The following is a 16,604-nucleotide window of genomic DNA, read 5'->3' as shown; positions in this document are numbered from 1 at the left end:
CCAAAAAAGATGAAGATTTAATACAAATACTGTAGCTCCTCAGCTCACAAGCTTTCTTGGAGATAAGATACACAAAATACTAGATCCTGTTATATTAACAACAATTAACACTATTTTCCAATTATTCAATTAAAAACACAGATCCATACTATTTATAAAAATACACCTCCAGTTACATTTCCCATGTAAAGCAGTAGGTGTCATAGTGCCATATTTCAAAATAAAAACAGTTTCTTTATATAACAATTTGTTCTTCAAGCACTTTACATTTTCAGCTTTTATATACTCCAAAATACATTTTAGATCACTATAACCCCCCCCATGTACAGTATTAAAATGGTAAGCTACTGTGCTTTCAAAATCTATTATTTATAATGTTGCTTATATGCTCCTACAACCTAATCTAAAACCTTTTTTTAGTTTCTCCAATATAAAACTGGTCACACGAACAACCAAGGGCATAAACCACACTTATAGTATTACAAGTATATTCTGCTACAGGTTGAAATTTTACACTATTCATTCTTTTAAAGAATTTTACTATATAAGGACATACAGAACAATCTCCACAAGCCCAGGTGCCCAATCTACTTATTGTATTGTTACATTTCTCTTTAAGTACACAAAATTTTTATGAATCAGCATATCTTTGATGCCCCGTCCCCCTTTAAATGACATCAAGAGGTATCCCATAAATTATTTACCCTATCATTACCTTCTACAAGAAAGGGCCAATAATATTTTATAATATCCACCAATTCATTAGTTAACAAATTGAATGCTGTAACAAAATACATTTTCTTAGTAACTCATCAGAATAATCAGACATACATATCTCCCTAATTGGTTTCTTTACCACCTTTTTATTATTATTCCTATAATTTAAGCTACACAATCTTTTAAGAACATTCACAATAATCTTTATACTATAGCCTCTTTGCCTAAACATTACACAAGTCTGAATTGTTTCTTTTTCCAAAATTTCCTTCTCCCTACATAATCTACTAACTCTCAATAATTCTCCCTAGGGAGAGCATCCAATAGGTGTGTCAGATGGCAACTTTTACATTTAAAAAATGACCTCCATCATCAAATTTCCTATGGATCCTAGTACTTTTGTGTCCACCCTCATGCCCTTCTAAAACCATATCCAAAAATACTACTGACTTGCCCTTTTGCATCCCATCACACTCAAATCCAGAACGATTTGTATGTATCACCGAGAAATCTTGTGAGCCAAGGCGCTAGAATATTTGTATTAAATCTTCATTTTTTGGATTGCTGGGAACACCCATCTTCCCTTGCCAGAGCCATCACAGGCTGTGTGACTAAATTAATTTGGGTCTTCTGGCTCATATTTGGGTGTTATCCCTCTATGCCATTGGTGCTGTTATGTTCCTTTTTTTTATTTGTCCTGTGCCATGTTTACATTACTCATATGGATTTAGTATTCACAAACGTATGGTGATGTTTATCTGAAATATGAAAAAATATAAAATTTCCAGGCAGCTGGTAGACATACCTATTAACCAAAAGGGGTACAGTAGGGACATATCTGAAAAGGTATGTTGTAGCCATCCTGCTAGAATCCTCTGTTTTGTGCAAATCTAAAATCAAAAATGCTATGGAGTCTGTTATACTTTAGCTGGGATGAAGTTGGGCTACCCAAATGAATGGACATATGCATTGCATAAAACAACCAACATAGCCTGCACGTGTCTGGAGAGATACACATTAATTAAATACTCATGTGGCTAGAAATTCCCACCTAGTGACTTCCCAAACTACACATGAGGAGAGGCTATCCTGAGAAAGTTGTGCCAAGGCAAGAGCAAAGATTTTAGGTGCAGTTACATTGAGAGCAGATGGCAGAAGATAACCAGCATCATTTCAATCCCTACAGAGCAAATACAGATGCATTTGCCACAAAATCTGGAAACATTTTCATCCCTATTACTATGTACTATCTGCTTATCTGAGGAAGTCCTTAAAGAAACACCCACCCTATTTATGGCAGTTCATGAAGAGAAGTTAGGTAGGTAGGCAATGCTTTTGAGTCCAGTAATAGCCATGTCACTCATTCGTCTTTATTACAAATAATAAGAAGGTTTGGGGTTTTGTTCAGATGCTTTAATATATACAAAAGCATCAGGATTTAAATATTAAAGAACTAGTTAACAAACAGAGCTTACATATATATATGTTCACATCTCAACAGCTAACTACAAAATGATAGTCAGGCTCACACGTGCTCAGTATTTATACTCTAGTGCAAGCCCTTGGATAGATTCTTAAAAGTGTATATACACACATATTGATCTACATCTTCCCTCTTAAAAGGATTGCTCTTCATGTAAAACAATTTTAGAGCTAGGCATGCATTACTATGTGCATTAGAAACAAAATACAATGTTCATGTCCAAGTTGCTTCATATCTGCTACAGGATTTAGAGATTCGACCATATCTTGTAACATAACAGTTGAAACTAGATTTAGCAATGGGGATAGTCTGCGGTGCACAACTCATATCAGGAACTTCAGGATTCATCGTAGGAATAGGAATGTCCTCTGGAACTTCCTCTGGAATTGGAACACTGGACAACATTCTGAGATAGACAGTCTTTCTCACAGGCTCTCTGCTGTGGTATAGGCTCGGACACCAGTCTCAAGTGCTTCCAATTCCACCTAAACGTTGCAACTTCTGAATCTACAATGTATGCTCTCGGCTCTGGACCAATATTCTTCATGACACCAATCCAATCATAACCTTTGTACATTAGCTTCCTTACCACTTTTCCCTCTCGTAATGGAATTAGTCTACTGGTCTTATCATAGTAGAACATCTGGGATAGGCACTTCTTCAACAGATTGGCTTTCACTAACCTGTTCTTGACACATGGAACCAACAATTGACTATTGAGTGGTAATGTGGTTAGGGTTTGTCTTGACAGAAGTCTCTGAGCAGGTGAACCAAGATGTTTATCTCAAGGAACATTTCTGAGATACAAGAGATTCAGGAAAACATCAGTATTGTCTCGTTTAGACTTCTCAAGTAACTGCTTTGCACTTTGAACTGTGTGTTCTGACAAACTATTTGACTAGGGGTACTGTGGACTACTTGTAACATGAGTAAAGTCCCATTCTTCTGCAAATCTTTTGAACTGTTGGCTTGTAAACTGTGTGCCATTGTCATAAATAAATTCTGTGGACTTCCATGAGCAGCAAAATGATGTTTCATCTTAGTAATTACGGGTTAGGAAGAAGGTAAATCTCGAACCAAGTGGAGCAAGAGTCTACTAACACCAGATAATGTTTTCCATTCCACTCGAAGATATCAGTGGCTACTGTTGACCAAAGTAGTTCAGGAATTTAGTTAAGCTGAAGTGGTACTTTCTGTTGATGAAGTTTAGTACTATTACATACTGAACAAGAAAAAAGTGCTTTCTCAATGTCTTGTGACATAGAAGGCCAAAATACTATCTCTCTCACCCTTCTTTTGGTAGAATTGGTTCCTGGGTGACCATGATGCAAGATAGTAGTGTACTCAGGTTGCAATGATTTTGGAACAATTATTTTCAGACCTTTCGTTATGATACCTTTGTGAGACAAATTCTTATCTCTGTATGGAAAATAAGGTTGTAGTACTTGAGGAAAACTAGATTGCTTTGACAGCCATCCTTGATTGGTAAAGTGGTTGAGCCTTTGCAAAACTGACTCATTCTCTCAGCTCATCAAGATATGTGGAAGAAAAATTTCTCACTTCCATGACTTCAAAATCATCAATTCATTGAGAACCTTGATTGTCATTCTGTTCAGTGGTATTTCTGGGTGATCTGGATAACATATCTGCAAGATAAAGAAGTTTGCCTTTCTTGTACATAAGATTGAAATTGTACTTTTGCAATATCAGCATCGCACATTGCAGTCTGGCTGGAGCTGAATGCATTGGCTTACTCAAGATAGTGACTAGTGGTTGGTGATCTGTTTCAATCCGGATAGGACTACCATAAACATAATCATGGAACTTCAAACATGCAGACACAATTGCCAAAAGCTCTTTCTCAACCTGGGCATACTGCTGTTCAGTTTGGGTAGGAGTTCTTAATGTACAGGCAACAGGTTGATCCTCTTATAGAATAATTGCACCAAGTCCAAATTTCGAGGTATCACATGAAAGTGTAACTGACTTGTGAACATCAAAGTCTCTGAGCATCAGTGGACTGGCAATTCTCATTTTCAGGATATCAAATGCTCTTTGGTGTTGCTCTGACCAAGACCAGGAGATATCTTTATGTGTCAGTTCTTTGAGTGGTGCTGACTGAAATTTGACTCAAGTCTGGAAGGAACTTGCCTAGGTAGTTGACCATGGCAAGAAAATGTTGCAGGGCTTGAACATTGTCTGGAGCTGGCATCTTGAGAATGGCTGTTTGTTTTAAAGGATCTGGTCGTAGGCCTGTACTTGTAAATAAATGACCAACACAAGGAAATTCTTGTAGCCTGAATTTCAATTTCTGTGCATTGAGCTAAGATTCACTTGACGTGCTCTCTCTAGAACTTTTCTGAAGTTTCTGTCATGCACAGCTTCATCACAACCCCCTATTAGTATGTTGTCTACTATGATAGCACAAGGATACCCAGAAAAAATGGGCTCCATTGCACGCTGAAATACTTCTCTTGCAAAATTTATTCCAAATGGCATTCTCAAAAATCTGTACCTGCCAAACAAAGTACTGAATGTAGTGAGCAATGAGAATTTTTTGTCAACTTGAATTTGCCAAAATGAACTCTTTGCATCTAGTATAGAAAAAATAATGGCATTTGGCACCAATGTTGTGACTTCCTTGACTGTATGCACTGGATGATGAGGTATTTTAAGCACTTTTTTCAAATCTCATGGATCAATGCATATTCTGATGTCATCTGAGATTTTCTTATGAGCTACCACCATGGAAGATACCCAGTCAGTTGGGGTTTCCCTGGACAAATTACAGCTTGTCACACCATTTTATCTAACTCGGCTTTGACTCTGTCCTGCATGGCTATTGGAACTTTACATGCTGGCTTGATTACTGGACTGACCTCTGGGTATAAGTTCATGGAGTACACAACTGGAAGTTTGCTTAGTTTGTCTTGGAAAAGATCAGCATAGGTAGAAAAAAATGTGCTGGGCAAAATTAGAGTAGTGGTCTTTTAAGCTAACATGATTGACTTCCCTTATTAAATGAAAGCAGTCCCATTTTCAAAGAGTCTTTGAGCCCAAATAATGGCTGAATGTGCCTCTCGACCACATAAAATAATAAATCATAGCCTCTCTCACGCTGCTGGAAGTAACAATAAAGCACTATTGAGCCTTCAGTTTGAATTTCTTCACTTCCATAAGCAACAAGTTTTGCACACCTTGCCAAATCAAGCCTTTCACCTTTAAATACTCTAGCAAATGTTTCAACAGACATAACATTGCACTTGAAACCTGTATCAGCTTTGAGCTCTATGGGTTTGCCATTTATCTGGACAGTACAAAATACTTCATTCTTGCCCCTTAAATCTACTGCATTGACCATTTCATGAAGCACTGACACACCATCAACATGATCAGTAGGCTTTTCGCAGTCTACCTGATCCACTCGTTTCTTAAAATGTTCACTTTTAATAAAAGAGTGTAGGCCTTTTGATTTACAAATCTTTTGATATGATTGCATTTATTACATTTGTGGCATTGCTGACCAAAAGATAAACACTTTTCCATTTTAGATTCATGATTACTACTGCAATTACGATAGTTGGCAATGAAAATGGGTGGGGCCCATGCTTTGAGTGTGCTGACTCACTCCTGTGCTTCACTGAGGCTGTGCAAAGTCTGGAGTTTGCTAGAAGGTTCTGGGGTTTACCAGTGAGTGCTGCAGGGGTTACAACTGTCATGTGCTTAGGCCTGTTTCTTTTAACCACATGCTGCATAATATCAACATGAGCTTCATCACTATGCCTTCTAGAGCAGCTCTCATTTGTAAGCATACTTGTGTGCTTTTCTGCAAGCTCGTATATCTGACAAATCTCAGTGGCCTTATTCACAGTTAAATCACTGTCACAAAGCAAAATCTTTCTCACAGCATCATTTTTTATACCACACACAAGTCTGTCCTTTATCCCTTATATCACCAAATCTGCACATTTTAGATTTATTTTTCAGGTCAGTAATATACACTGCACAAGTTTCACCAGGCTTTTGATCCTTTGTGTAAAATAAATGCCTTTCCACTGTAACATTTGTGTGGGTGTTAAACATTTCTTTAAATTTATGTTCTAAGCATTCTGGGTCCTCCCTTGACTCAGCTTGTGCAACAATATGATGGCTTTCCTCCCTCTCCAGCATAAATAGCAGGTGCATACACAAATGACAGCTCCCTTTCTATAGCTTCTGATCCAGCTGAATTCAATATAATAAATACCTCTGTACAGTTATCTTTATCAGAAAATGCAGCCTTTATGAAAATCTCATACTCTTGCTCAAACACTCTCCAGTTCTCAGCAATATTAACATCAAACACAAGTGCACTGGGTTTTCAAAATCCATCTGCCTTGTCCACAACGTATACACAAGCACACTGAAAATATGGTCCTTGTAATTATGTACAAACTGTGCTGTGAGCTTGTAACAACATTCATGCACAATAACCTCTTTGAAATACTTTACTTTGCGAAATATGCCTTGTGATGTCTATACTCTGTGAAATAACTTTACTATAACACTGCACAAACATGCAAACACTTTATAAACTTTTGAAAACTCTGATGTCATTACTTAATACAAAAATGCATATGATTTGCGAAAATGCAGTCGCTTCCCTTTCTATTTTATTTGTTTTATGCAATCAGACTTTATTTCAAACATTTTCCCTAGTAATTTGAATATTTTTATCGATATTGTACATATTTGTTTTTGCAAAAATTATTTAGAACATTCTGTATGTCTCATTTCATATTATGCAAAAAAGAAATGGTGCTGAGCAAATTTTATAGTTGAAATTCGTTTCTGACCTGTTTTACAAAGTATGCACAGTTTTAGGATGGTCCACTGCTATATATTCCACCAACATCTAGATAAATGTCTTAAATCATTTTCACTCCTGCTGGAGAGATAGGTATGTATCCCAGAAACTGCCCCATCTATGGAGCAAGCTCCCCATCCATGTGAAGCAGAGCTCCTCCCTAACTGAATTCAAGTGCAACTTGGACAATTGGATGGGAAACTAGAAATTCATCCCTGGTTTGGCACCTATGTCTCTAATGGACAGAGGTAACCTGTAAATGGTTCATCTCCCAGGCCCATGCTTACACTTATCAAGGGTATCAGAACTCGTCAGAGATTTGGGATGCATTGATAGGCTTAAAAAGACCCTGATAGTCATTAGCCAAGTAAAAAACTATGAAACTATGAACCTATAAACTCTGAAAGTTGTAACTAAATGTAATCCCAGTAGAGCTGTGTGTCTGAAAGAGGATTAGCTTGTTAAATTGTTTCTTCAGGTAGTAATAAACTACAGTGTGAACACAATCTCTCTGTCTGTCCATCTAACAGTCTATATATCTACATAGCACCATCTTCATGGGTGACTTTAACTATCCCACTATAAACTGGGACTCATCCACAACCACAAATATGCAGGCCCAAAGATTTTTGTAATTTATTAACACAAACGTCCTAGACTAGATAATCCACATGACCACTAGGGTCACAAATATCCTTGACCTGGTTCTCACAGACATTTGAGAACTCTGTACCTCCCCCCACAGTAATGTCCTCGCTGGTCAAGTTAGACCAAAAAGCTATCTCCTCTGAAATAAAAATAAAATCTTCAATCCCAGCAAACCCTGGTAATTTTAGGAATTATTCTAAGGCAAACATACTATTATTGACACCCTTGGTAAAACTCCAAGCACCCTCCCCAAACCCTGAGAACACGACTGCCTATGCATAAATATCCTTGACCTGGTTTTCGCAAACATGGGAGAACTCTGTACCTCCCCCCACAGTAATGTCCTCGCTGGTCATGTTAGACCAAAAAGCTATCTCCTTTGAAATAAAAATAAAATCTTGGATCCAAGCAAACCCTGGTAATTTTAGGAATTATTCTAAGGCAAACATCCTGTTATTGATACCCTTGGTAAAATTCCAAACACCCTCCCCAAACCCTGAGAACATGACTGCCTGTGCAGAATTTTTCATGGAAAACTTGTACAGCCATGTTAATAGCTGCACTAAGGATGCTGTACCTACCAGGAAAAAACATGCAACAAACTCAGAAAAACAAGCCAGCCTGGGAATCCTAGCATCAATAGGTTGTATAACAAAAGAGAGAGAAAATCATGGCAAAAATTAGAAAGTGCAATGCCCAGCAAGGTAAAACCAACCTGATCAATCTAAACAAGTAAATAGGGGGGGTAATCATGTATACTAATGATAGATTTTAGGTAAAAATATCCTGCCAGGCCATGGACAAACATAAGGCTTTCTTCAGCTATGTCCATAACCTCAGAGGCAATACACAGCGATGTGGCAAACTAATTGTAAATGGAGCCACCTATACTGAGCAAGAAGACATAGCAAATCTATTGGCTGACAAATTTAGCTCCAGTATTAACCCCTCTCACTCCTAGACACCCCTCAGGAAATATCCTCAACCATAACTCCCTCAACGATCACTTGGGAACACTACATCAATAGGCCCCAATAAGAGCTAAGTTTGCTTCCTTAATAGCATGAAACATGAACTGTTATGATTATTAGCGTTGCTATTATCCATTGCCTCCAGACAGGCTTTGTGCCAGATGACTGGATGACTGTAACTGCTGTCATTCTGTAGAAGGGTGAGCTATCTACAGACCCAGGTAACTACAGGGCCAGAATCTGTGGATAAAGGTTTTATATGTCATTGTTTATTATTTGCATTATGATTCTTTACATGGCCTTGCATATGTGACTAGCTCAGTTCAAGTTTTGTCAAGGACAGGTCATGCCTATTCAGTCTGGTGGACATCTTCGAGATGATTATGAAAGTAATGGATGAGGGAAAAAGCAGGTATACTGCCTAACTTGATCTGACCAAAGCTTTTGATACAATACCCACTGGGGCATTGTTGACAAACTCATGAAATTAGGTATAAACCTCTGTGTCTTTCACTGGATAGCAAGATTACTCACAGATAATACTAAAGAGGTTAGGACAGAGGAGTCTCCCTCTGCAAAGAGGTCAGTCACTAGCTGAGTCCCTTGGAGCTTGGTGTTAAGGCCGATCCTTTTTGGCATCTTTTTCTTTGAGATCAAGACCAACATCAAGGGCCTCTGGCTGACCATGTTTGCAGATGACTGCAATCTGGGTGCAGCTGTAGAATCCCCCAGTGCTGCAAATTCCCACCAAAAAGGCCTGTGTCAGACAAAATACTGGTGGCAGACCCATGGTCTAAAACCCAATGGCAAGAAATGCATAATAGTATCCTTTGGGGAGATGGCTAACCCTGAAAAATACCTTACTGAATAAACACCCCTAAGAGTAGACCCAGTGGTCAGAGATCAGGGAGTGCATGTAGACAGCAATCTGACCATTGACAGTAGCAAGGAAATCATTATATGTTGCATGTCTTGCAAGCAAGTGTAGGCATTTATGTCCAAGGATGTAATTTTTTCACTGTAATCAGCCTTCATCAGACCAGTCATTGAGTTCAATGCCTCTTCAGTGTGTGTTTGACCAGGCACATGCAGCAATTGGAGTTTCCACAACGGTTCCTCACTAAAACAATACAGAGCTTGCACGACGTGTACTACACACACTGCCTCAGAGCCCTGTCCCTGTATTCTGTATCCTACATGCTGCTGAGAGGTGATCTATGTCTGGCATACAAAAGCATTCTCCTATCCCACTCTGATGGACCTCTTGCAAATTGGCAAAACATTTAGTATCAGAATTACCTGATCTCGGGACCTAAACATCACCTGTAACATAAATAGAACATGATGGAGGGACGGGTATGTGTCTCACAAACTGCCCCTTCTCTGAAACAGTCTTCCCGTCCATGTCAAGCTTAGATTTTCCCAAGCCCAGTTTGAGTATAACTTGAATCAGTGGATTGCGAATTGGAAATGTACTTCTGGACTGGCACCAATGTCTCTAATAGACAGAGGCAGCCAGTAAATGCTTGACCACCAATGCTCAAATCTACATATCCCACCAAAAACATCCCCAGAATATCAACTTGCCAGATACATTTGAAAAGCAAGGCTAGACTTAAAAAAGTCCCCAGGGGTCATTAATCTGATAATCACTTATGAACCTAGCAGCAGTCCACATGCTCCTCCTTACCAGTGTGGAAGGAAATACAACCTACATGTCTTTACCAGGTCAGTCTAGAGATGAAAACACGTATCAGGCCAGAATGGTATATACATATTGAATAAAAACCTTCCAACATGTCTCCTGCATTCTGACCCACAGGCAATGCACTGCAACAAGTTCATGTTTTACTAGCTTCATAACTGCAGTTTTGATTGCTTTCTGGATTATTTTTTATTTCCATATATAAAACAATAAAATACACAACAGATATGTTTTGTCACGTAATTAAAATTACCTGAGAAAGCATTGTTAAATGTGAAAGCTTTCATACAATTATTTATTTGAATAAAAATTGTTTGTAGTGATCCTTGTTGTTTTATTTTTGGACAATGTTTGGTTACAGTGTAAGTGCATTCTCACTGGATTTGTTTTTTAACTGCTTAACTTCTGATTCAGACATGTTGTGATATTGATTTACCAGTCTGACTTTTCTAAGCATCTCTTGTTTTATTAATGACTGCATTAATTCAGCCATATCCTAAAATGCTGTAATTTTGCTTGTGAAATGTGAGAAAGAACAGTAATGACATAAGCTTTGCTTCATGTTATGTACCTCATGATTTGACTATATGATCATTCATGCAATACAGATCAGTAATTCAAATGAATAGTATTAATATACAACTACTACTTTGGTTTTCTTTAAACTAGTTAATGTAGCAACCTCTCCATTTCTTTGTTAGCAAAATATCAGCTTGTTTATTTAAAAACTCAGCAGCTCACAAGTTCAAAATAACAACATAAACTGACTGAAAGAGCCAAAATAACTTAAATGCACAGTGATGTTGAACACATTATAACCCCTGACAGCGAGTGGGTATCTGGTGATGGAGGTTGCTGAAATAATCTGAATAAATGTGTTCCACACCATTTAACTTAATACTGCATATAATTTAACTCACTACTGCATCTCATTAAAACACAAATGAAAGAAATTCTTTCCTTGCATTAACATTGGTTTTCAGCCGTTGTCACTTGCATCAAAGGAATCTAGTGCTAGGTCAGGATTTCTTTTCTTGCTTTCTTTTTATTTCTCTCAGTCTTTGGAAATTTATTTTGTTTTCTTTGTTTATGCATAGATTCAGTATTCACAAATGTATTGTTTATTTATGTTTGGGGCCACAGAATTGGACATTCCTGGCCGCATGCACAAATAGTAGTAAGCTAAACAGTAAGGACATTATAATACAACATAAATGAATTATAGTGATGTGTTTTAGAAAATGAAGAATTCAACAATCCTTTTTATTAGAAAGCTGCCATTGTCCCGGAAGTTTCAGTCTTGCTGTGAACAAGGTTCTTCTTACTTGTAATAACAGCATTGATCACGGGTATTATGTGTCATGCTGGTCTGGTTAATTTAAGCTTTATTTATTTATTTAGTTAGTTTTAGCAAGGGTAGCTTGCACAGCAGTCCCTGGGAATATTTACATTTTTAAAAAGATGTATAGGCTGGGATTCACAGTTAACTCCTGCACACTTATTTGAGAAAGCTGCTGCAAAAAGCACTGCAGAGCTAATCAGACGTGCTCGGCTGGTGGTAGGACCTGAATACCAAGCAATGCACCTTGTAAGAAAACAGAGCCACAGCAATGCGCAGCATTTTCCTACTTTATGACAAGATCCGTGCTACAGCAGTGGCACACATGACCAACATGATAGACATCACAGCTAAAGCAGGCTAGCACAGCTGAGTCATTGTGTGCTCGTGTGTGCATACAATGCAGGAAACTATAACAGCTAGTGCCCAACCTTGAAAAAAATGGCATCACAACTTAGAAAAGTTGCCAGCAGGAACACCAAATGTGGTGTGCACAATAGAGCCCTTCCCATTTACCATATACATGGACAGGAAATGGCATATATAGGAAAGCAGGAAAGGGGAACATAGCAAGCAGGGTAAACACAGTAGAATATCCATAAGATATTAATGATGAGGAGAGGAAACGTAATCCTCTTCTTGAGGGGGTAGAATCCCTTTTATAAGTTTCATAAAAGAATAGCTTTGTTCACCACAAGTCTTACTTTGCATCAAGAATTAATCTTCCCAGTTATATGCAGGAGGATAAGAAGGCAGAAATACTCATGCTTGTTGATGGACATTGTGACTTTCATGAAGTGAAGAGATAATGCCTGGGAAACCTAAAAATAAATGTTTCCAGATGACCACTTGTACAGGTGTGGCAAGGGTGGGGCAAAATGAACAGCTTCCCTGGGTGCAAGGTTTCTGGGTGGAGTGATCATCAGTACTGACATTCAGTTTTTAAATGCTGATACTGCATATGCAAGTATTTTTGGTGCACTTCACTGATCCATGTGTGGTACATGCAGCATTGGCATTCAGAAATGAATACTGATACTGGCTGCATTCACAGTGAAGACTGAAGTGCTCATTGGTGTGTGTGTGTGTGTGTGTGTGTGTGTGTGTGTGTGTGTGTGTGTGTGTGTGTGTGTGTGTGTGTGTGTGTGTGTGTGTGTGTGTGTGTGTGTGTGTGTGTGTAGCAAGTGGTTTGCTATAGTTTAAAGAGCAAGACATTTTTTCCCTTTGGTCCTTGAGTATGAGAGGACCTTTTTACCTTGTTCTATAACTTAGAGTTGAGTGGGGTGCAAGATTGAGGAATGGCACAGGGCGATGGAATACCCAGTTATGGTACAGAGATTACCTTTCTCTGAAAAAGCAAATCAGAATTGTCACTTAATCAGCCATTTCCTCAATTTTAGAAATTAAATATGCAAAAAAAAAATAGAAGAATATAAATATTTTCTTATCTCAACAATTCAAATTGCATCCAGGTAACCATTTGAAATGTTGGGATCCACTAGAGTGAGTCCCAAAATATTGAGACTGAATGGCTGAAATATTGGACCAGTTCTGAGATGACATTTCTCAGAATATTCCATTTTCTCCAGTGTATAGTGATCCTGGAATTCGTACATATTTGTGTGTGTGTGTGTGTGTGTGTGTGTGTGTGTGTGTGTGTGTGTGTGTGTGTGTGTGTGTGTGTGTATGTGTGTGTGTATATATATATATATATATATATCTATCTATACATAGATAGATAGTTCCCTAGTTCCCTCTTGGATTGCTGAAGTTTCAAAACATTGAAGACCATATTGCCGAGACCATATCTCCTAAGTTTTGAAACTCCGAACACTTACTATTGGGATCACCATATAGCGCGGAACCCGGGATTTGCCTGTTTCCTCACTGTAGTGTGATCTCAAAGTTGGTATATTTAAGTAGCCAGGGGTGTGCAAAAACATACAGGTAAGTTGTTTTGTTTTATTTTATTTTATTGTGTTTTATTTTTGTTTTGGACTTTCAGAACTTTGGAGATATGGTCCCGGCCATATGGTCTTTGGAGTTTTGAAACTTTGGTACACTGATAGGGATATATATATATATATATATATATATATATATATATATATATATATATATATATATATATATATACAATATTTTGACACATATATATAAGTTTGAGGGGTGTGGGGAGTTTCCCCCCACATAAGGGTGCAGGAGGGGGCTTGCATCCCCTTGAAAAAAAGTGTTAAAGGTAAGAGCAGTTTTCAAGATTTGCTCTTCTCTGAGTTTTCAGTCTTTTTTTGGCTTTTCAAAGTTCATCATTTTGAATGGCAACATTTCAATAGGGGCCCCTATATCCAACTAGCTTCATTTCACAAACCCCACACACCAAGCCTATGGCTATAGTGCACAGCTTCAGTGGTGCCCCTTTGATGAATATACAGCGACCTTCTACTTTTCTGAGATCTCTACAAAGGAAACTAGCATCCTGTTAAAAAATATGCAGATAAATAACTGAAAGCACTACTATGCAAAATTCTCAACACTTCACTCTACTTTTAAGAGTAGCAGAACAAATTAAGCCAATACAATATATTTAGAATCTGCCCCTTCCATCAGAAACCAATACATCCAGCCCTAAAAATTCTGTCATAATCCCTCATCCCAAAGCACCTTCACCCAAAACCCATAATGACTTTCAACACATCTTCAGCCTTTGTCCTCTCACCAAAATATTGTGTACAAATTCTGTAACACATCAGTGGTTATGACATACAGTTAGACAAGTAGCATAGCTTTAAAGACGCCTTTAGCACAACTGCAACTATGAGCAAGTAACTTCATTTACAGTAACATTTATGACGGACGATACTGCTGAAATATTTGCGGACATGACTAGTGTATTTGAACCTGTAAATCACAGTAAGCTCATCATCAAGTTGAAAAAAATCAGCTTTGACCCAAATACTACTAAGTGGTTTGAATCTTCTAGATAATAGAATATTTCAAGCTTTACTGGAAAGGCTCACCCAAACTCTGCTACAGTCTGCTGTGAGGGAAAGATTTGTTTGGCTTTTATTTGTTGTCTTTTGTATTACTTTATTGCCTTTTTCTATTTTGCATACTGTGATTTGTTTTCTTTATACTGTGTTTTACTTGTATTCTGCTTTTAACTGCATATTAAAACTTGAAAAGAGACCACAGCTCTGTCTCTTGAGTCAGACAGAAAAATTTCCACCCTCCCACCCAGTTACTGTTGTGTTCTTAAACACCAATGTCTTTTTAGTTGCCTGTCCCTTATGTTAATTTGACCATATATCTCATTTCCTCTCTGCTTTTAGTGGCTGGTATGAGTAAGCACACAATTATCATTTTGTGAAATCGCTCCCCTTCAACTATTTAAATTTATTGGCCATCCTACTGTATTCCATAGCACCAGAATATAAAAGTGACCATCCCTTTCAATCTATCTTAAAAATAGTGACTTTCCACTAAAACCTAACTTTTTAGACAGGTAAAACTTGTCATCTACATTTACATCTAACTCCTCTAGTGCACACTACAGTGTTTAGGATAAACCATTGTTTTTATCTTACCTTTAAGTATCTATTGCAAGACCACCAATTATTGGAGAACCGACATTCTGACTCTCAGTAGTCATCTTGGGATTGGTGCTTCTGTTTTCTCCTGGTGAGAGAAGGAGTGCAGTTGCATTATTTCCTGGAGACTGCTGATCACCAGAAAGCTTAATAACTGCTTTATAGGTGACAGCTTGGAATCTGTGCTTATATTCTTATCCTGGTGAGAGTAGGAAAAAGTGTATTGATTCCTGACTCTTTCTGGTTGTAGATTGATTGTATGTACTTAATGTACCTGATTGGTCTGGTTGCTATTCAATGGATCTACAAGAAAAAGGCTACAAGCCTGCAGACCCTTGCATCATCTGGGGCAAGACTGTGGATCACCAAACAGGCCGTGGCCTGCTTCTCTTCTTGGGATTGGTGCCAACATTTTGCTTCTGGTGAGAGAAGAAGCAAAGGAATATTGCATTCCAACAGAGTGAAGCTGTCCTGAGACCAGCATTAGTAGTAGCCAGGTATTAGCAATTAATGTGACTCCCCTCTTTTCATCATTCTTGACAAGCTAATTTTTTTATTTTTCAGTAAGTACTGCTTGATTTCTTTCTAACTTCAGAATATCTGCCTAAATACTTCATCCTTAAATTTTCAGGGTTTATGTATTAGTTTCCCCTCAAGTGTTTGGCAGTGCTTTGTACAGACTCAGACACCTTGAGTGACATTTTTCCTGTAAAAGGAATATATAAGAAAACAGCTCCATAATGACCATCCCTCCTGGCATGTCTAAAGATCAGTTCCTGTGCTTTCTCCTATTAACCTAGTGAACTTGGGCATTATGAGGCAGTGTAGCAACTGCCTCATGTACACAGACAACCCTCTCCTCTTACCTCCCAACACTCAGACTTGTGAGAAATGCACTTATATATCCAAATTGGAAGCCATGCACTTTCAAGCCAAGACTGGAATAGCTGGTCAAGAGGAGAAGGTCAACACCTGCACTACACCACATGCAACGCATAGCCCTCCAGAACACCCACCATCAGAGCTCTCACATATGAACACAAACCTCACACCCACCTTTGCGGAGGCTCTCAATAGAAATCTACCCAAACAACAGAGACCTCCAAGGCAGAAATGCACTTGACCACCACAACACAACACACACCAAAAGACACATAGCTCACCTACACAGTGTGCCATTCAACCTAAGCCCCTAAGGCAAAACAGCTTGCCCAATACACTAATCATAGGTGACTCGATAGTGAGGCATGCTGATGTCCCACTTACTAGGTTGAATAAGGAGAAGGTAACAGTCAGTTGTCTATCAGG

Source organism: Protopterus annectens, chromosome 2.part0, assembly GCF_019279795.1.
Source record: "Protopterus annectens isolate FY-2018-M chromosome 2.part0, PAN1.0, whole genome shotgun sequence".
In the NCBI taxonomy this organism is placed as follows: domain Eukaryota; kingdom Metazoa; phylum Chordata; order Ceratodontiformes; family Protopteridae; genus Protopterus; species Protopterus annectens.
The sequence above is the reverse complement of the archived record's forward strand: the minus strand, read 5'-3'. Positions refer to the sequence as shown.